At 40.1% G+C, this 23632-nt stretch overlaps 1 long non-coding RNA gene across 1 annotated transcript in view; it reads right to left on the bottom strand.

Moving 5' to 3' along the window:
• Positions 1 to 23632, bottom strand: part of LOC132428486 (uncharacterized) — a 37035-nt gene that overhangs the window by 1777 nt on the left and 11626 nt on the right. The window contains exon 2 of the long non-coding RNA XR_009520133.1: positions 11153 to 11266. This is a non-coding gene — a long non-coding RNA (uncharacterized lncRNA). The remainder of the gene's footprint in view (positions 1 to 11152; positions 11267 to 23632) is intronic.

The following is a 23632-nucleotide window of genomic DNA, read 5'->3' as shown; positions in this document are numbered from 1 at the left end:
GGCCCCTTCCTTCTATAATTTATTTCAACTATCACTTATTGAACACTGACTGTGGACCAGGATTTGTACCAATTTTAAGCAGATTTTATTTTCACAGAAAAATCAGATATATTTCTTTTAAAACTGTGCTGTAATTAATCTTTTCTCCATTATTTTGATATTAATGAAGATTACCACAAAAACTACTGGCTTTTCCAGCTGTAAATGTACGACAGAAATCAATGAATAGGAGAGAGGGACTCTACTCAAGGTAGGCTGGGTTTTTATAAAGCCAAACATCTAGCTTTATAAGATTACACTATGTGGTGAAAATTCTGTTTCCTATTGTTTTACTACTTGTAGACAAGTAAACAAACAAAAAAATGCTCTTGGGCTAAATTTTTATTTTTGGCTAGATGGATGGCAGGCCCAGAAGAACATCACAGGTAAAACTCTTGAAACATCTGTTTCAGACAATTTCTGGAAAAAATATATACTTTCTGGCCCATAAATTATTCATCATATTTTTCCATATTTGCTACTGATTTACTAGTAATATGTTAAATGTAAGTAAATAGGAATAGCATAAATATTGCCAATACATTTAAGAGTTTTAATTTTAACTTTAATTCTTACTTGCTTTTAGATGCTATCTTCTGTGTTAGGTTCCGGCCCCTAAGCTGGTGTCGATTTACTTGGCTGAGGAGTTACGTAAAATTATCCAATTGATATAGGCCAGGTGTTCACAGCTCTTTATGCATCAGGGACTACACTGAAAGCTTTCCAAGAGTAGGTGGCTGTGACCTATAGCAAGCATGACAAAGACAGCACCTGGGCCTATTTGCAGTGTCCCTTAGGCAAGTTTTCTCCACAAACTCACCAACCTCCTCCAAGCTCCCTGCCCCCCATCCTAGTCACATTCCCTCTCCCCAGTCACCTGAAAGAACTGTCTTTGACCCCCTCCTGCATTGAAATGGAGAGTTTGCAGCAGTACAATGGCCTCCCGCTCTTCCACTTCCACTGCCGAGTGCCATCCGTGCTGCTTCTGCATCTGTCACCTCCTACATCTCTAGCTAGTCTGAGCGGTACAAAGCACCTAGAACCTCAGAAAATGACTTTCCGAAGCTTTCCAACCTCAGCTCTATACGTCACAGAAAATAGTACGTTTGCCATCTTTAACAGTGTTATTTTTAAAACCTCTCTTGCTCTTCCTCTCATTCTTTTCTTTTTATGTTGTTTCTAATTCTTGTTTCTTGGTTATTCTTTTCAAGAAGGGAGAAGAAGTGGGTTGAAAACCAACTAGAAGATACTGGAGAAGGAAAGGAGACCCACTAGAGGAGGGTACAAGAGGAAGACGATCAGTATTAGTTTTGGAACAAGGCTGCTGCTTCTAGATAGAAATGATTTGTTTGGTGTAGGAGTGTGTAGCTGCAATCACGGAGCCACCAAGTGGCCAGAATCTTAACATTGTGCTTCCTAGCTCTGGCAGCCAGCTCTCCTGTCCTTCTGTCACTCACAGCTCTAGTGCCTTCATATGAAGGCTGCTCAGAAATGAGTTGAAGAAGTACAGGCAATTGTTATGGGTTGAAATATGTTGAAGTCCTAACCCCCAATATCTCAGAATACGACCTTATTTAGAAATAGGGTCACTGCAGATGTAATTAGTTAAGATGAGCTCATACTGGATTAGGGTGGACCTGTAATCCAATATGACTGGCATTCTTATTAAAAGGGGAAATTTGTGTATGAACACACACAGACACGAAGAATATCACATGAAGTTTGGAGTTTCGCTGTTATAAGCCAAGGAACTATCAGAAGCCAGAAGAGAGGCTTGGAACAATCCTTCCCTGTGCCTTTAGAGGAATTAAGGTCCTGCTCACACCTTGATCTCAGACTGCCAGTTTCAAGAACCATGAGACAATAGATTTTTGTTGTTTAAACCACTCAGTCTGTGGTAATTTGTTAAAAGACAGGCCAAGCAAACTAATACAACAATGTAGCAATGATGGAGCTGTCCTGCTCTTGACTAGAATCTCCCTGGAGGGGTGCAGCTTTGATGCGGCTAAGAAATGTGCACCATCCAATCCAAACACCTAGAATGGAACCCATGTGTATTGATAATAGACATATACATGTAAGGACACAAATGAAAACACACTGCAACAATTTCTAAGAAACTCCATGAAAATAATAATTGCTGAGGCTACTTGTTATGGTTATCATAACCAAATGATAAAAACCTGTGGTCACTCTTGGGCTTCTTAAATGTCAGCAGATCTGTATCTCTACCTACCAGGGCAATTCCAGGAGCTGAGCACTCCTGGTCACCTCCTTCTATAATTCGGCTCAACCAACATTTATTAATATGACTATGTAACAAGAATTCTAAGCAATGGCAGTTGAATAAAGCATCAGACACAATCCCAGTCCTTAGGCAGCTTATTGTATAGTAACTGATAAGGCAGATTTCTGGAAGAATCTTTCATCTATGAACCTATAGGGCATTCTGTCCATTTACACCCAGGAATGTTCAAGACTCTTAGTACAGGTGATGGGAACACAACTCAAGCTGGCTTAAACAAACACACAAATAAAACCCTGTGTTTTTTGAGGGTGAAAATATGACTTAGTCAGTGTATTAGTCAGGGTTCTCCAGAGAAACAGAATCAACAGAAGACAGAGGAAATGAGAGAGAAAAGGTAGGGGAAGGGTGGAGGAAGGGAAGGAGAGACAGACAGAGAGAAGAGATTTCTTTAAGGACTTTGCTCACGTGATTGTGAGGGTAATTTTTAGGGCAGGCTGGCAGGCTGGAAAATGAGGTAAAAGTTGATGTTGTCTTCAGTCTGAACTCTGCAGGGCAGCAGTCTGGAAACTCAAGCAGTGTTTCTATGTTGTAGTCTTGAGGAGAATTCCTTCTTGGGAAATCTATCTTTGTTCTTAAGGCTTTCAGCTGATTGGATGAGGCCTACCTACATTATGGAGGGTAGTCTGCTTTACCCAAAGTCTGGTGATTTAAATGTTAATCACATCTAAAAAATACATTCACATAAATGCCTAGACTGGTGTCTGACTAAACAACTGGGCACCGCAGCTTAGGCAAGTTGACACATAAAGTTAACCACCACAGGCAGAGTAGAATCCATGGAGTGCCCCAAAGTTACCAGGAACCCACCCCTCCCTGTCTTCCTTAGTGAAGGCTTTGACTGGCTCATCTCCCAGTTCATGCCCTGCTGAATCAATCACTGTGGCTGAGGGAATGCAATGCCCTGACTAGGGTCGAGAATGGGGAGAGAGGCTGTTGTGTTTCAGAAGGGATGCTGAGAAGGCATCAGGAGCTGTTTAACTAGAAAGATCTCACCAACCAAAGGGTATGGGGTAGGGGAGTGTGGTTTTGAAGGAAAATGAAACATTCTGGGCACAGTCCTTGGGTACTTAAAGATGGGAAGGAGAAGGGAGAGAGAAGAGACCCTTTGGGAGACACGAAGTGTTCTTGCTGGAATGTCCTCTACGCTCCTGCCACTGGAGGTGGGCCGTTATATCAGTGGTCACACCACAGACCACATGCAACGAATAGCCTTATATCACATTAGCTTGATCTACACTACCTTTGAATCTCATGAAATCTTCCTTTGAGGAAAATTTAGTTTTTCTCATTGATTTAAAGTCAGTAATTTCTGTTCCTCTGAGCACAGAATTGCTTTTAATTATAAATGCATGACATTTAAAATTATTTAAATACAAATATTTTTACACCAAGGGGTGTGGAATGCAGGGTGTGGGATGTGGGGATGGAAGCAATGAATTTTTTCCTGTGCAGAAACCCTGCTGGAAAAATATTTTCCCTTAGTCACCGTTCCGAAAATCATCCCTCTCAGGGATGCTTGTTATTTAAAATTAAATGGAATTGGCATTTAGAGATTTTTGAATAATTTAGCTGGACTTGTTTCAGTGATTACATAATGTTTGCAAATGGGTCAAGGTCCCAGTCACATCGGGGAATTAATAAACGTATCTGTTTATGTGGCCATTATTCATCTGCCTCCCCCCACCCTCATCTGCTTCCACCACCAATGGCTGCTACCCCTACTCCTCTCCACACTGGACGCTCCTTGAGGACAAAAACTACCTTTATTTATCTCACTCCCGGTGTGGTCTCTGACATATGGAGTTTACTGCATCAGTGTGTGTTGAGTTGCACTAAACATTGGTATTCAGGGAGCCTGGGCTCTTAGGAAGGTAGAGAGTTCTGTGGATTCTCAGTGAACAAAGCTCCTTTAGAACAAAAGTCAACAACATTATAACAATGACAGCTCTACAAATTTCTACATGCACAGCTGCAACTGTTGGCAGCTGCGTACGACAAAAATCTTACATGCAGCTAATGTCTGTCAAATATTGGAAACCAACTGTAGGCAAAATCTGAAGTATGTTTTCTATACCCTCACTCTTCACCTTTAAAAAAAAATTTCTCTTTTTAAACAACTCTCCCAACCATCCTTCTCTTTTCCATGTTCAAATCTCCCCTACCCTCTTCATTCCCTCCTCCTATCGAAATAGGAAAGGACCTCACTTTAATCATTTTTACTTGTAAATTAATCAACTGATTATAATTTGGAATTAATGAATTTCATTTGAATTTTTTCTCTATTATAAAATGAAAGAATGTGTTACACTCTGAAAGGAAAGCCAGGTATGAATAAGCAGATGGCGACAGTCCTCCTGTCCATCTACAGGTGCCTCCTTTCTTCTCTCCCTTTCTTTCTGCTTTCCTTCTTGGGGAAAGGGTGGGCACAGACAGGGTTACTCTGAAGACCAATCCTAGCAGTACACTGATTTTCTTTTTTTCAATAAATTTATTTATTTAATTTTGGGCTGTGTTGGGTCTTCGTTGCTGCATGCAGGCTTTCTCTAGTTGTGGCGAGCGGGGGCTACACTTCGTTGTGGAGCATGGGCTTCTCATTGCGGTGGCTTCACTTGCTGCGGAGCATGGGCTCTAGGCGCATGGGCTTCAGTAGTCGTGGCACATGGGCTCAGTAGCTGTGGCTCGCGGGCTCTAGAGCACAGGCTCAGTAGTTGTGGCACACGGGCTTAGTTGCTCTGTGGCATGTGGGATCTTCCCAGACCAGGGCTCGAACCCGTGTCCCCTGCATTGGCAGGCAGATTCTTAACCACTGCACCACCAGGGAAGTCCCCAGTACACTGATTTTAATTCTTTGAGGGTGACTAGAGGGAATCAAATAGAAAAGGTGGTTATGGTCTTTTTCTACCTCAAACACCTACTTCCGGGACCTGAACAGGGCCATGGATGATGACGATCCGTTTCTCTACAGAGGGTAAGTCCACCTTGTACCCTAGCCACTTTAGGCAGATAGTCCCTTCCATGGACTCTTTTTCTTTCTTTTGAACACAGGACAGTCCCCTCTCCCAAATTTAACCCTACTCCTTCCATCCATGAACTTTAACAAAACTACCACGGGCCAACTCAGTTGGACCTGCATTGTTAGGAGTTTGCAAACTTTATTGCTAATCTGAATACAATCCTGCAAGATAGGTTAATATTGTTTCCATTTTACATTTGAGAGTCCCAGAAGCTAGGAAACATCCCAAGATCACAGCACTAAGTGGCCAAGTCTAGAAGCTTGAGTCTTGCAGCTCCAAAGCCCATGTCTGCTCCCAGATGTGTTTTAATGTCATCTGGCAGTCTGGCATTCATTTTTAAAAAACTGATGGTATTTTTATTCTGCTGCCTCCCTAACCTGACATCTTGGATCACAGCCTCATGCCTCCTATGTTATTTCTGCCCTCACTTGAATGTCTCTGGGGTACTTCACATTCCACCTGATCAAAACTGAATTCAAAACTGCGCCTATGTTCCCAGTCTTCAATTCAATCAACTCAGATGCTTAAACTAGAAACCTAGGACCTTGACTTTTCCCTTTTTCTCACTCTTTTTAAAAAACTGGTCACCAAGTCCTACAGATTCTTTCCCCCACAAACACATACACATATACACATACAGTGTAGACCTACTCCTGGACTCTCATTTTTCATTTTGTAAGAGTTCTAACTGTTCTCTCTTTCAAACCTCCATGTTGCCATCAAAATACGTTTTTTTCTAAAATATGTATTTGGTCAGAATTCCTTAGCCTGGTATAGATGGCCCTGTCTCCCTCCCATCCCTATTCCCTATCACAACCCTGACTTCTTGGCCCATTCCCAAACTACTATGTCCTTTGAATCCATGCTTTCACATCTGCTGAACTTTCATCTTCTTTTTCCATGTGGCCATCCCTATTCACACACCAACCCCAAGTTCAAATGTCATTCCTATACACCCACCAAACCCAAGTTCAAATGCTGTAAAGCCCTCCCTAACTTCTCTGGGATACTTGGTCCTCTTGCACTTCTACAGCTGCCGATACATACCTTGATGATAAGAACACATACCTTTGTACTTGGGATGTCTGCTGACCGTGTACCTCTTGCCCCCACTAGAAGGAGAACTCTATCTGGGCAGAGATCTAGTATCACCTGTGCTTGGAATGCAGATATCTCGCACCGTTTCTGGCGTGTAATAGATCCTCAGTAAATATCGTTGGGCTGGGCTTAACTGAAGTGTATCTGAGGAATGAGGGGCTCACAGCACCTTCCTTCCAGACTGAGAATGTGATTTAAATACCTACTCACAATTAAGCTGAGGCCTGAGTAAAATAAGCAAGATTTCAACATTTGTCTTTTCTGTCTGCGACCTCACCTTTTTTTGGTTCCCTTTTCCTACCAGTAACAGCCTCTATTCCCGTTTTTTAAAAAAACTTTTCTTTTTTTTTTGGCTGCGTTGGGTCTTCATTGCTGCACACGGTCTTTCCCTAGTTGCGGCGAGCGGGGGCTACTCTTCATTGCGGTGTGCGGGCTTCTTGTTGCGGTGGCTTCTCTTGTTGCGGAGCACGGGCTCTAGGCGCGCTGGCTTCAGTAGTTGTGGCGAGTGGGCTCCGTAGTTATGGCTCACAGGCTCTAGAGTGCAGGTTCAGTAGTCGTGGCACACGGGCTTAGTTGCTCTGCAGCATATGGGATCTTCCTGGACCAGGGATCGAATCCGTGTCCCCTGCATTGGCAGGCGGATTCTTAACCACTGTGCCACCAGGGAAGTTCCTCTCTTCCCATTTTAGATTCCCAGTGACCTCATACATTTTTTGCTCTGTCCCTTTCCCCAAATCAGGTAGGATCTAGAATCATCACTTGTATACCAATGGCAACTCCCAGCTCTGCTACACACTAGCTGGGATCCTGGGCAAGCTCTTAACCTGCCTGAAATTGGTTCCTCATTTACAACATGGAGATGATAGTACCTGCCTCCTATGGTTGCCACAGAGATGCAGTAAGAAATTCTAAGTATTAGCACAATCCCAGACACATAATAATAGCTCAATTAATGTTAAATGAAAAACTGTCTTATTTACACTGATATGCTAGTCCTTCCTAATGCATTTACTTAAAAAAATGCTATTCAATTGTGGGATGAATTATCTCTAATTAAAGAAACCTACTTGTTCAACTATATCTACTGGTAACTTCCTTAGTGTCTTTCTTCAGACCTGGGAACTCAGGAAGAAAGACTGGATCCCAGCACTGGGGAGTTGGATTTCCCACCTCTGTGATAAGGGCAGCAGTATAAGGGTCTATACATGAAGCGCTTCCAGAGTTTAGAGGAGGGTACCTGGCACAGCCTAGCGAGGGGTGCTGAGGGCTCAAAGAAGTGGTCCACTGGGGCTGACATCAGTCAGATGGGGGCAATCTTGTTAGAGGAAACAGGAGCAAAGGGACAGAGTCAGACAGGGTTTGATGGGAGAGGATACATGACAAGTCATTTGGTTCAGCTGTACCTTGGGTATGTGTAGGAGGGGGTGAGCTGGAAAGATGAGTCTAGAAAGATAAGCAAGTGGCCAAATCCTCAGCAGTAATAGCAAGTGGGTGGGGAAGGTGTGGGTTGGCGTTCTTCTAGCCCAGTAAATCTCTACTGTGTTTTGCATACTGGAATCACTGGGAGCTTTTAAAAATACCAAAACCCGGGTCCCTAGACAATTACATATAAATCAGTATGGGGGTACTGAAGCATCATTTCTTTTTTTTTTTTTTTTTTTTTTTGTGGTACACAGGCCTGTCACTGTTGTGGCCTCTCCCACTGCAGAGCACAGGCTCCGGACGCACAGGCCCAGTGGCCATGGCTCACAGGCCTAGCCCCTCCGTGGCATGTGGGATCCTCCTGGACTGGGGCACGAACCCATGTCCCCTGCATCGGCAGGCGGACTCCCAACCACTGCGCCACCAGGGAAGCCCCATGAAGCATCATTTTTTTAAAGCTCCCAAAGTGATTCTAGTGTGCAGCCAAAATTGAGAACTGCTGTATAATCTGGCCCCTGAAATCACACCAACCCAAATTTGGCTGCAAAGGGTAACTTAATGTAATTATGAACCTTTAGAACTGGAGGGAAACTGAAAGCACGTTTGATCCTACTCCTGTATTTTCTTAATTTATGAATTTCTTATTGTGGTAAAATACACATAACATAAAATTGATCATCTTAACCATTTTCAGGTGTAGAGTTTAGTGGCATTAAGCACACTCACATTATCGTGCAACCATCTTCATCACCATCCATCTCCAGAGTTTTTCATTATCTCCAAGTGAAACTCTATGTCCACTAAACACTAATTCCCCATTCCTCACCACAGTGAGGCTGAGATGGACTTTCAGAGGTGTTCTTTGTTGGGGGTGAAGGGAATGGCCTTTGATTTTGACCAGTCATTGGACACAAGGGTGCTTCAAGAAGGGGCTGTGACTGAGGGCGAGGCAGCTCTCTTCAGCCCAAGCAATTCTAAAGAAGGCAGACAGCTGAAGGCTGTCGGCTACCAGCACTTCTGGCATTTGGAGAAATAAAGCCTTCATGCCTAGAAGGAGACCTGAGTGACACATCACATCAACTACCACATCGCAAAGAGGTCTCCTCTTGCTTGCTCTGGCCTCGTGGTGCTGGGGTGCCACTGGCATTTTACTATAATTTAGAGAGGAATCTAAGGTATCCAGGAATCCCCAACCTATTCTCTCTAGGCCCACCCCATCCCTTCCCTTCTTTACTCTCTACTTTGCCATCCCTGGTCCTTCTCTTCCTCACCCACAACATAGAAACATTACTGTTGCCCTTCTGTTGAAGACTGCAGTTTAAGTCATGGCCCAGGGTTCCTGCCACCTCAAGCCTTTCATTGCCCAAGACACAATGAGCAGGAATGGGAGCAGAAAGCACTTGCCCAAATCCTGGAATATGGGTAGATGGGGCAGAGGGATGCTGGGATAAAATACTTAGGCACGAAGAATACCAGGCCAGGAGCATGGACTCAGGTACTGAGGGGCAGATACTGAATCAAATAAGTAGGTACATGATGAGAAAGTTAGGACCAAAGAGTATGATAGTTAAATTGTACTTGGCATTAGGGACATAAACATTGACCTTAGTTTTGCGTGTTGAAGAAATGGCAAAATGAGAAGAAGCAAAATACAAAGTTAGTATTTACGTCTAATTATTATGCAGAGCAATAATTCAGTGTATAGTAAAATGTGTTAAAACTTAAATGTGTTAAAATCAAATCCTATCGCAAGTTGCACCTGAACAGTAAACTCTTACATACAAATAAGGGACTTCATAAACTGTAAGATAACACATAGATACGTATCTTGGAGATCTTCTCACAACCTCAAAACATCAGAGGAAATGTTCACTGCGGTGCATCCTCTTTGGGGTTGAAGGAAACTGTACTTTTGGATCCCTCCTGCAGCCCCCTTGGCTCTCACAGATGCAGAACCCATGTGCTGAGTTCCTAATTCTAAACTCTGAGACTTGTTTCTCAGACAAATTTCTCCTTAATCATCTTACCTGTGCACTGTAAATACATTTTGTGACTTTTTTCCTAAAAATAGTTTCTAGACTATTTGAATAATTTGATTTATGAACCTTTCAATTCCTAGCCCTAAGGTAACCCACTCCACTTCAGTTTTAATTAATGTCCACTACCCTAGGGTCTTCCCAAGGCCTTTATGTCATCTGAAGTGAGACTCCACTTGGAGGCTCAGTAATCTTCTCTTTTTTTTTTCCTGAGAAGTACTCCTGAGAAGGTATTATTTACTTGGAAATTGTTTAGGGTAATCCAATTGGAGGAACAAAAGGTGGATTTTATACTCTTCCTTTCCCTTTCTAGTCCTGTGGTTCTAAGGGTACCACAATTTCCCCCCAGCTCCACCCCACCCATCCTATCCCCACTCTCACCCAAAACTAAATTACCCCTATCAGAGAGATTGGGAAAATACACTAATGATTGAAAAACATTTCACCTGCACAGTATTTCCATTTGGCCCCTATTTAATTTCTGAGTGTCATTTCCATTTCTTGTTCTGACACTATCTGTACTCTCTGTATCAGAGTAAGAGAGCATAACGTTTCTCTGGGGAAATTTACTCAGAATAAACCTCCAAATGCAAATTCTCTGAAAAAAAACAACAGGATCATATATTGAAAAAAATAAGTTTTAAAAAAAAAATAAGTTTTGATATTTCCTTTAGGCCAGAGTCTCTTTTCTCTTAGGACAGCCATGTGGGAACTGAATGATTTCTCTGCTTGCAGTACAGTCTTCTTTACCCTCATCACCATGATTACCACTAATAAGTTTTTAGTCTACATTTTTTATGATTCAATCTTGGAAATGGTTCTTAGAGTTTCATGATCATTTCCTTAATTGTTTCCGTTTTTCAGGCTTTTACGAGGCCATTAGCTTTGTCCTTTCTTTTAACTGCTTGAAAATCAGGACTTAAATTTTATTATCATGTAGCTGAATGGAAAATCCCTCTCCTGGGATTCTTAGTGAGGCCACACGAGAAGCCTCCGAAGGACATGATGTCTCATCGTAGAGCTAAGTCAGAGCCTAAGACCTGAGCTTGTTCTCCACTTTGCTCACAACTTAGTGTGACAACTCATCAAGGCTTTAGCAAAATAATCCTGCCTTTCCACTGTTTTGCCTCATTGTTTACTTAGTGTGACCCAAAGTACAAATCAAATCTCATCTCCTCTTGTCTATCAGTTCTTCACCCTTGGCCAGCTGTTCTAGGTTGTTCCTTAGTTCTTACCATCAGTTTTCAGCGGTTCTTGGACTCTCCAAGCAGGCGTGGAGCAATACAAACATATTTCTCATAGGGATCGATGGTACTTCATGAGAAACACCCAAACTCCTTCACTGAGACCTGAAAAAGGTATAGTACTGTTGTGAGTTTTCATGTATCCCAACCCCTTTTTCTTCCATCATTCCTTCGTCCTTCCCCTCCACCAAACCGAAGTTATTAGATAGGGGTAAATGATGTCAGCCTTATGCAGAAGAAATAATTCCCAATTACCTAACTTCTAACTTACTCTGTGATTGGGTTGTAGTTTCATCTGAAAGCAAAGGAAGATTCTCTGTTCTTTTAAAGTTCTTTTTATCCTGACAATCCTTGCCTAAAATGTTGGGAGTTGGCAGAATGGAAATACGCATAACACAACATCCTAAATCAACTATAATCCAATAAAATAACAAATAAATAAAATAAAATGCGTGAGAATGCCAAAAAAAAGAATGGAAATAAGCAAAGAATAATCTCTCTTCTATCAGAGGTAGCGAAGCTGGCTCTCAATTCAAAGAGCAGAACTGGTCTTGCTATTAAGACAGAGTACTACACGTTTGTTACTTGGCTCTGAAAGCACATGATGTGGACTTTAAAGATTTTTTTCTTTTAATGTTATGGTTTGCTTTTCAGATTATAATTGTCGTACATACATAATGCAAGGCTAAGCAAAGTCAAACCTGGGGTGCGTGCAGGGTCAGTTCCAGACACATGAGACATGCAGTGTTTCTATTCTGCCATTTAAGGGAGAGGTTCATGGGGCAGCCAAAGGCAGTACTTATTGTCCCTAGACACTACACAGAGCAAAAGGCAAAGTGCTAAAAGTTGAGAGTGAGAGATGAATACTGGCCACTAGGGAAAATGGCAGTCTAATTGCAATAGGAAGTTGGAAAATTGAGAATAGCAGTTAGAGAATAGAACCAAAGCCATTCAATTACTTCTGCCATACTGTGTCTTCCCTGGCTGGGATTGTTTTTACCTGGGTGGCCAGTCCTGCATTGGCTCTTTGACTTCCGCCTCTTAAAGGTACCACTTAGCACCTGGTAGTTCTTATACATTAAACTGATGAGGCTGTATCATCATCATCTTTATCATTGTCACAATCACCATCAAATCAGCAATTCTTTTTCCAGGATGCGGAGCAAGCCTAATTTGCCAGGTCCCCTGAGAACTAAAATTTAAGTTGGATTTGATAATGTCTTGTCTTCTTAGCAGTCTGTTGAGATGGTTTTCTGGAGTTGACACCTTTACTGACTTCCTGCAGCTTATTTTATATATCATCCATAGAATATGTGCTATTGAAATTTGTGTACAAATATACTGCATCCTACAAGCATAAGGAGAGTATGGAGAGAAGCTATTATATTTACCTGCCACAGTCAGTTGTTTGCTCTCATGTGGTGGGAGATAAGGAATAATGCTTGGGGGATAGAAAAAGAGAAATACAGAAAAGTTCCTTCTGCAACATGCAGCCTTTTCCAGAAAAAAAATAAATAATCTGGCTCTAGTGGGCATATTGTTTCCATATCTTATTACAACATTGAAAAGGACATAAAGTACCAAATGAACTTTTAGATATCATTAGTTTGAACAATTCAGCCCTGCCCATCAATGGCATTTAAAGAGAGCTACACAGGGAACTTCCTGAACCTGATAAAGGTCATCTATAGAAAGTCCACAACTTAGATCATACATGATAGTGAAAGACCAGATGCTTTCCCCCTAAGATTAGGAAACAGACAAGGATATCCATTCTTGCCACTTCTGTTCAATACTGTACTAGAGGCTCTAGACAGGGAAACTAGGCAAGAAAAAGAAATAGAAGGCATCTAAATTGGAAAGAAAAAAGTTAAATTATCTCTAGTTGTAGATGACATGCTTTTGTATATAGAAAATCCTCAGGAATTTACTAAAAAAATGCTAGAACTAACAAACAACGTCTAAGGTTGCAGGATACAAGATCAATATACAAATGTCAGTATATTTCTATACGCTAGCAATGAACAAGGTGAAAGCGAAACTAAGAAAACAATTTCACTTACAGTAACATCAAAAAGAATAAAAATAGGAATAAATTGAGCAAAATAAATAAAAGATTTGCACACTGAAAACTCTTAAAACATCACTGGAAGAAATTAAAGAAGATCTAAATAAATGGAAATGACACCCCAGGTTCATGGATTGGAAGACTTAATATTGTTAAAGTAGTGGTACTCCTTAAATTGCTCTACAGATTCGATATAATACATATCAAAATTTCAGCTGGCTTTTTTGAAGAAATTTTCTCACACTTCCCCATTTCAGACCTTACTACAAAGTTATGGCAATCAAGACAGGGTGGTAGTGGCATAAGGATGGACATTCAGATCAACCGAACAGAACTGAGAATCCAAAAACAAACCCTCATATTTATGGTCAACTGATCTTCTACAAGGAGGCTAACCAAGACAATTCACGGGAACAACTAGATATCTATACACAAAAGAATGAAGTTGGATTCTGACCTTGCATCATATAAAATAATTACCTCAAAGTGAGTCAGACCTAAATGTAAATGTTAAAATTACAAAACTCTTAGAAGAAAATATAGGAAGAAATCTTTGTGACCTTGGATTAGGAATGGTTTCTTAAATATGACACCAAAAGCACAAGCAACAACAAAAGAAGGTAAATTGGACATCATCAAAATTAAAAATTTTGTGCTTCATTTTAAGAAAATGAAAAGACAACACACAGAATGGGACAAAATATTTGTAAGTCACTTATCTGTTAAGGGACTTGTACCAGAATATACAAAGAATTCTTAAAATTTAACAATAAAAAAGAAATAACCCAATTAAAAATAGGCAAAGGACTTAGATATTTCTTCAAAGAAGATATATAAATGACCAATAAATGCATGAAAAGATGCTCAATGTTATTAGTCATTAAGGAAATGCAAATCAAAATCATAATGAGAAACCACTTTATACCCTCCAAGATGGCTATAAGCAAAAATTTGGACAATAACAAGTGCCAACAAGGATGTGGACAAATTTCAACCCTTATTATTTGTTGGTGGGAATGTAAAATGATGCAGTCACTTTGAAAGGTAGTTTTAGTTCCTCAAAAAGTTAAACATAGAGTTACCATATAATCTAGAAATTCTAGTTAAAAATATCGATATATGTTCACACAAAAACTTGTACACTAATATTCATAATAGCATTATTCATAATAGCTAAAAAGTGTAAATAACCTAAATGTCCTGATGAATGGATAACAATATGTGGCATATCCATAAATGGAATATTATTTGGCCATAAAAAGGAATGCATATGAATGAACCTTGAAAGCATTATTCTGGGTGAAAGAAGTCAGATGCTGAAGGCCACTTATTGTATGATTCCATTTACATAAAATGTCCAATGTAGGCAAATCCATAGAGACAGAAAGTTGATTAGTAGTTGTTGGGGGAGGGGCACTGGGGAGTGACTGTTAATGGGTATGGGGTTTCTTTGGGGGCTGATGAAAATGTTGTGGAATTTTGGCTGATAATTGTACAACTCTGTGAATATACTAAAAACACTGAATTGCACACTTTGAAAGAGTAAATTTTTTGGTAGGTGCATTACATCTCAATAAACCTATTGTAAGAAAGAAAGAAAAAGAAAGAAAGAGAAGGGAAGGATGGAAGGAGGGAAGGGAGGGAGGGAGGGGGAGGAAGAAAAACAAAGAGGGCTGTATAGAAACTCATCTGTGATGGTTAGGTCACCATCATCCCTGACAGCTTCAATGCTGTCAGGTATTTGGATTTATTAGCTTGTATTTAGTTGTGCTTTTTTTTACATTGAGGCTTCAGTCCAAGTCATCCAACCAAATAGATTCTCAAACATGTGTTTCCAACATATCGGAGTCCATGGCCAAATGATCCAGATTCAGCTAGGAAATCACGACCTAATTCATTATGTTATAGATTAACAGGTGGGGGTGGGGGGGGTGGGGCTCTAGAGAATAGGTTCCCTTTAGTGCCAGGTTAATAAAAATAATCAATTTAAAAGTTAGAATGAATAACAAATGGAATGAAACACACACAGATATTCAAACATATCTTGAGGAATCTTTTATATTACTGTATTAAGACTACATAAATATAAAAAAAGAGCTGTACCTGTATAATGATTTTGGGTGGTTTTGCAGCACCCTTCTTTTTTTTTTTTTTTTTTTGCGGTACGCAGGCCTCTCATTGTTGTGGCCTCTCCCATTGCGGAGCACAGGCTCTGGACGCGCAGACTCAGCGGCTATGGCCCACGGGCCCAGCCGCTCTGCGGCATGTGGGATCTTCCCGGACCGGGGCACGAACCCGTGTCCCCTGCATCAGCAGGCGGACTCTCAACCACTGCGCCACCAGGGAAGCCCAGCACCCTTCTTTTGAATTGCTCAGACTGCTTTATAGCATTTACTTGAACAATTGTCACAACATCCTTGTGGCTGGCAAGCATTGTGCTAACAGTGCAGTACAACTGCAGGTCAGACAACTAAGGGACACACAGTTATCACACAAGTCTAGAGCACAGGTAGGCGTGAAATCCAGATGGTCCATCTAATAATGCTTCATCCACATCTGACCGAAGTGGCATCTTCTTGGACTGATAACCTCTCTAACCAATGATGGTTTTGAGTTCTTATTACTCTGGATTTTCCAAGTGTATCTGCCATTTCCTAAACAGATGGTCAGTATCACACGACATGACTGTTTTTGATGGCACTAGAAATCACATGGCTAACACCTCCTGAAAAAACTGGATTAGATATTGAAAATTGGACTTTAGGGTTTTTTTTTAATTTGATTTCCTGTTTCATTTCCAGAAAAGCATAGGAATATTGAAAGTCTATAATAGAAATAGATTAATGTCTACATTTGTTACATGGCATACAATTTGGAGATTTGAGAAGGACCTATAGGACAAGAAATGCTTCTTTTCGAGAGCAAAAATAGAGAGGCCAAGAGCACAGCCAGTTTCACTTATACAATATTTTAGGCCTCAGTTTCCTGTGTAAAATAAAAGTTTGGACTAACTGATCTCTTAGGTCCCATGCAGCTACTTGATTTGGTGATTATGCTATTTTCTCTGATCAACTCAAAGCTTAGGCAGGGATATGTGTGTAGGAACAGAATCCAACTTATTTACCAGTATATTCCCTATGCTTAGCACAGTGCCTGGAACATAGCATATGCTCAAAAAATATCTATCAGGGGAACAGCCCACCAGCTGCTCCCCTGATGTTACAGTTCATTTGTTATTGAACAAAATAAACACACATCTACAGTATTTTGTTTTATAAGATTTTCTTTGACTGTGAAGCACTACAGTTGAAGTTAAATTGATCATAACAACCCCTCCCAGGAATATATCTGTTGTATTGCTAATGTGCTTTTATTTTCCCAGATTTCTTTCATTCCTAATCACTCTGACCATTCACAAAGGATATTAAGCTTTGAAGATTTCCAAACTCCTCTGGCGAGGGAATTTCTGCAACTGTTCATATGTTTCTCACTACATTTTAAAAGGTTATGTATACCTGCAGTATTTTTGGCATTTTAACAAATAATAACATTTTCATGTTACATCAATACTTACTTCATTGTTTTTCCTTTACAAGTTCTTTTAAAAAAATTTCAACATCTTCCCTGGTTTTATTTCCTTCATCTCCATTAGTTACCAGTGCTGACTCTATTCTTTTTGTTGCCAATATTCCTCCAGAAAACTTAGAAGAGATGACCTATTTGTCTTTGAGTTTTTCTTCCAAGATGCTCCACCAAAGAATAGAAACTCCTTACAGAATGCATAAGCTTTAGGGGCATCTGGCTCTGTCTTTAACTTGACAAAAATAAAATAATAAAGTTATGTGTTTCCTTCACACATTTAAAAGCCAGAAATAGATTTAGACGTACATTTTTCAATCCGCGTGCCAACCTAACAAGCCGAGCGAAACAGGCTGCGGCGCGGAGGGCCGCCTCCGCGCGCCCCTGCCAAGCTCTTCCTCTCCACCCCTCCCCGCCCCCCCAGGGCCCAGCCTCCCGTAGCCCAGCCGCGAGCCCACCAGCTGCTCCCCTGGCAGCTGCACACTCGCCTCTGGGGCTGTTCCTGGGCGTCATTAAAATCAGAGCATCACGGCATGACTTTGGACTAGCTCCTTTGACACCACTGAATTTCTGCAGATTCTTTACTCTTCACACTTAGCCATCGGGAATGGACTGGGGGAGGCACTGGGGCCAGCTGACTGTCAGCTCTGACATCCTGGGCATGGTTGGTCAGTCTCCTCTGAAAGCAGAGGTCCAAAGATGTGTTCTAGGCCCCCAGGGAAATGGGCCTGATGGTGGGAGGCCCATCTGTTCACTACTTTTTCACCCTTCAAGGAAGGAAACCTCCCAGGCTTCTGAGAATTTAGAGCCCAACAGTGTAACGTGATTTTAACTAGCGATATATACGATGCACATTTTTCCTTAGAAAATATAAAATCAGTTCTGTAATGCCTGTAACTTCAGTCTCTGTTATCACACAAATTATTGAGTGAAGAGTATCCCCCTGGCCTGAGCTGGGCAGATCAGTCTTTCTCACTGGAGTCTGAAATTGAGACAAAAATGCTCATTTCAGTCTGTCCTGGTTTCTCCAACAGAAAAGATGAGAGATGGGGAGCTGTGGATCAGCAGTGCTTGGGGCTATGCGCCCTGAGAAAGTAAAAACACCTGCAGAGAAAGAGGAAAGAAATCTACAGAGAGAAAAGCAGAGAGGAGAAAGAGAGCATGCTTCCCTGCTTCCTGCAGGCTTCCTGACTCTTGGTTCTAGTCCCCCAGGAGACAGAGCTGCCTCCACCCTTGGCCTGAAGTTCGCTTCTCTTCTGTGCAACGTTAAAAAGTCTTTTCTAAAACATTGACTCCACAAGTTATATGACAACAAAGCACAATCGTAGTCCTTTTATCAAGTTCAATTATCCAAACTCTCAAGAACTTTAGAACACAGAAGTAATCCTACAATATATCCAAATAGTAAAATATATGTTTTCGGTCCAGAATGATACAGAGCATCACTTGCAGCTGCACATAACCCTGCCAACTATCCTTCCTCAAAAAGACAGTAATTCACCATATATATATATATATATATATATATATTGGGCAGCTGCTATAGGCTCTATTCCAGGTCAAATACTGAAGGTTTAAAAACCATTAAGACACAGCCCCTGCCTCCTAGGAGCTCTCTATCTAGTGGAAGTTAAATAAGAAGAGTGTACCATATTTCCCTAATGTACACTGGTGAAAGGATTCAATCTCCTTTAACACTGCTCTCAATGAAAATCTCCGTGTTAAGAAATTATACTACTACTTTGCAGATTTTATTTGTTTCATATTTCAAGAAGCCAAGCATGAGCCTCAGCTACAAAAATCTCAACAATTTTTAAGGTTTGACTAACGAAAATTCTTTCAAAGGTGTTGGATGAGTGTTGCAGAGTTCTAGATGAGGAAGAAACAGTATCTTCCAAGATGCTTACATGTCCAGCCAGATGAAGCAGATTACACACGATTTAACTTCCCTCCTCTGGTTGTGTAGAACCACCAACTTTGATATGATCATGTTGAATTTTGAACCAGGCTATCTATGTTGACAGTACAGCAAAGTCCTTTTCGTCAAGGTAACAAACCTTATTTAGACACTGTCAGAGACCAGTTATAATATCAAGTCATTTTAAGAGATTAAAGTATAGAAATCTTTATATTAATATTTTTGCCACTTTTATATTTATTATGGGTCAAAGTTCATGCTGTATTTTTAAGTTAATTTTGTGTTTAGAATAGGACTCATAAAAGTAACATCTATCTGATTATAAATTAACACATATTTAATGCAGAATATTTGCATAACATAGACCAATATTTTCTGGCCTAACTCAGAAAGCCATTTTATTGCTATAGTCATATCTTTATTTTTTTATTTATTTATTTTTTTGCGGTACGTGGGCCTCTCACTGTTGTGGCCTCTCCCATTGCGGAGCACAGGTTCCGGACGCGCAGGCTCAGCGGCCATGGCTCATGGGCCTAGCCGCTCTGCGGCATGTGGGATCTTCCCGGACCGGGGCACGAACCCGTGTCCCCTGCATCGGCAGGTGGACTCTCAACCACTGCGCCACCAGGGAAGCCCCATATCTTTATTTTTATAATAAATTTCTTAGACTTTACTTGCCCTATCAGCAGAAAGTCTAACATAGACTCTCCTCAAACTGTCTAAAGACCTCAGGGGTTTAGTCCAAAGGACAAGTGTGAGTTGTGTTTCCAATGCCAGGTCTAGAGGGAAAGATCTAGGTCCTTTCATCAGTACATAGTCCATTCTGTGAAAATGCCTTTGCTGGTTTTGGCCCCTGCCCAGCTATGGTAGGGCCCTGACCTGTGGATCTGCAGTTACAGCTCTCTTCAAGTCCTTCACATACTCAGCAATAGTTACCATTTTCCCCTAATGCACAGCATTGGGCCAGGGTGGCTGGGTCCCAAGGAACTTCCAGCTTAGCCATGTGCTATGCTTCCTCCAAGAATGCCTAGGCTCTTACGTTTATGACAGGACACCTAAGTCTGCCCATTCCTAAAGATAATTTTATTTCAGGGCCTCATTACTGTTCTCTGTTAATGGGCTTTAGCCAGGCAATCCTGATAAATCTCAAAAAGAGCAAAACAGAGTATTTGTCCCTGCCTTTCCAGATGGTCAGAGCTCCATATGCAAATTGTCCAGCTATTTCAACAAAAATCAATTTTGTGGTCACTGTAATATATGGTAATATATGGTCACTGTAGAATATGTTGACTATACAGAATATTACAAAGAAAAAAATTGAAATTACCCGTAATCTCAACCATAGGTAACCACTGCTAATGTTGTATAGAAGGATTCTTGTCCTGACTTAACTTATTAACACCCTCTGTGCCACTCTCCCATACCCACCCTTGACACGGAGTGAGCATGCCCTACACTTTACTTCTCTGTCCATTGTATTTCCTTTTCCTGGAATGCTTTCCTCACTGTTTTCACCTGTTGACATGTACTTCTTTCAAGGCCCAGATTGAATGCCACTTCTCAAAGGCATTTTGATCTCATGCTAGACTGACTGACTAGCCACAATCTGTACATCTCTAAAGGCACTTATATTATGCTCTGGTATTGTTCTTATTTTTTCAGTAGTCTCAACTCTCCAATTAAATTGCAACCTTGAGAGTAACTCTTGAGAGTAAGAATTTTCTTTCACTCAACTTTTCATCGTCCATATCAACTGGTGCAATGCCTTCCTTGTAAATAGTAGGTACTCAGCAAATATTTGTTGAAAAATATATGTATGTACCAGCAATAGAAGGATGACATATCAATTTAGTTAGCCCAGTCAAATACTTTAACTTTATTAAGATCAAAATGATATGTATTAAATGCCTATTACATGTAAGACACCAGATATTTACTATTTCAAAATTTTCTTAAATTTATTTTGAAAAAGTCCAGATGTGAAAAATTTAAAGAATAATATAATAAGTACTCATACATCTACCATCCATATTGAAAAATAAAACATTACTAATGTAATTAAAGCCCTGTGAACTCCATCTGAATACATTTTTTTTCCCTCTCCACCATCTTGAGCCAAATGCTGAACTTGGGGATTACTCTTTCCAAGCATTTATTTATACTTTAACCATGTTACACATATATTTACAATGTCTGTTTACTGAATTATTTATAAGTATTCAATTCTGAAAGACTTGTCCTCTGAAAACTATAAGACACTGATGAAAGAAATTGAAGAAGACAAAAACAAATGGAAAGATATACCATGCTTATGAATTAGAAGAATTAATATTGTTAAAATGACCATACTACCCAAGACAATCTACAGATTCAATGCAATCTCTACCAAAATACTCATGACATTTTTCACAGAGCTAGAACAAATAATTCTAAAATTTGTATTGGAACCATAAAAGACCCAGAATAGCCAAAGCAATCTTGGGAAAGAAGAACAAAACTGGAGGTATCAAGCATCCTAAAACTATACTACAAAGCTATGGTAATCAAAACAGTATGGTACTGGCACAAAAACAGACACAGATCAATGGAACAGAATAGAGAGCCCAGAAATGAACCCACACTTATATGGTCAATTAATCTATGACAAAGGAGGCAAGAATATACAATGGGGAAGACAGCCTTTTTGATAAATGGTGCTGGGAAAACTGGACAGCTACATGCAAAAGGATCAAACTGTACTACTTTCTCACATCATATATAACAATAAATTCAAAATGGATTAAAGACTTAAATATAAGACCTGAAACCATAAAACTCCCAGAAGAAAATATAGGCAGTATGCTCTTTGACATCAGTCTTAGCAATATTTTTTGGATCTCCTTAGGCAAGGGAAATAAAACCAAAAATAAACAAATATGACCATATCAAATTAAAATGCTTTTGCACAGCAAAGGAAACCACCAACAAAACAAAAAGGCAGCCTACTGAATAGGACAAGATAATTGCAAACAATATATCCAGTAAGGGGATACTATGTAAAATAAATAGCTCATATAACTCAACATCAAAAAAACAAGCACCAGACTGGGCAAAGAATCTGAGTTGACATTTTTCCAAAGAAGACATACAGATGGCCAACAGTCACATGAAAAGATGCTCAACATCACTAATGATGAGGGAAATGCAAAAAACCACAATGAGATACTACCTCACACCTGTCAAAATGGCTATTATGAAAAAGGCAACAAATAACAAGCATTGATGAAGATGTGGAGAAAAGGGAACCCTTGTGTGCTGCTGGTGGGCTTGTAAACTGGTGCAGCCACTGTGGAACACAGTAAGGAGGTGCCTCAAAAAATTAAACATAGAACTACCACACAATCCAGCAACTCCACTGGGCATTTACCCAAAGAAAACAAAAATACTAATTCTATAAGAAATATACACACTAATGTTCATAGTGGCATTATTTAAAACAGTCAAGATATGGAAGCAACCTAAGTATCCATTGACAGTTGAATAGATAAAGATGTGGTATATATATATAATGGAATACTACTTAGCCATAAAAAATGAAATCATTTGTGACAACATGGATGGATCTAGAGGGTATCATGCTAAGTGAAATGCGTCAGACAAAGATAAATACCATATGATCTCACTTTTACGTGTAATCTAAAAAACAAAACAAACAAAACAAAATGAAAACAGATTCATAGATACAGAGAACAAACAGGTTGTTGCCAGAAGGGAGGGGGGTGGGAATGGGCAATATAGGTGAAGGGGATTAAGCAGTAACAGCTTCTGGTTATAAAATAAATAAGTAACAGAGATGTAATATACAGCATAAGGAGTATGGTCAATAATACTGTAATAACTTCATATGAAGACAGATGGTTACTAGACTTATCAAGGTGATCATTTTGTAATGTACGCAAATGCCAAATCACTATGTAGTACATCTAAAACTACCATGATATTATATGTTAACTATATTTCAATTAACAAAGAATATTCAATTCTGCTTTAAAAAATAAGAGAAATGAATGCATAGGGAGAAAAGTGAAACTAGAATTAAAGCAAATAGCTTATGAGACAGGCAAATTTTGTAAAATACGTAAGATAAGTCAGTAACTTTTTTTTTTTTTAGTCAGTAACTTCTGAGACATGTTAGACATAGATAAAGTAGAGCATTTGAATAATGAACTATAATGAATATAATTAAAAATGGATGGAAAGACCAAGAAACACCTAATAGTCATGATACACTAGACATATATGAGGCCATGAATCATCAAATACTCATGACACACTGAAGATACAGGAGGCACACGAGGCATTCACTATTTACGAGCTCTTAGTTCGGCTGACCATTGGCTCCTCACGTCCTCTGCACAACTAATGCAAAATAAAATCCATAACTGCTCATCAGGCTAATTACAATACAGCTATCAGCCAGATGCACTTGCTCCCAAACCTGCAGAGCAAGTGTGCATTTTGACACTAGGCACCTTCTATGTGTTGGGTCGCTTTGCTCAAATCTCAACTCTGGTCCTTGTTGGCATATCCTTATCGAGGAAGATAGGGACAGGGCTGAGGATTCAGGTTGTGTCATCTTAAACCACCCCAGCTCTTTCACCTTGCTTCCTGCTGTGTGTTTTCAATTGATTTAATAAACCATGAGATTTAAGCAACTCATTTTGGTCTGTAAGCCCTTCTGTTCTGTGATCTCTTGGATAGCTTGCCTGTTGTTATACTTAACAGGCTTCCGTAGCAGCAAGGCAATTTCCCACACAACAATAGTATTTACAATTTTTAACCTAGATATAAATGTCATCATATTGTACACATTTATCTGCCACTTGCTCTTTTTTTTTTTTTAAAGAAGATGTTGGGGGTAGGAGTT

The sequence above is a fragment of the Delphinus delphis genome, chromosome 7 (assembly GCF_949987515.2).
Source record: "Delphinus delphis chromosome 7, mDelDel1.2, whole genome shotgun sequence".
Lineage (NCBI taxonomy): Eukaryota > Metazoa > Chordata > Mammalia > Artiodactyla > Delphinidae > Delphinus > Delphinus delphis.
The sequence above is the reverse complement of the archived record's forward strand: the minus strand, read 5'-3'. Positions and strand labels throughout refer to the sequence as shown.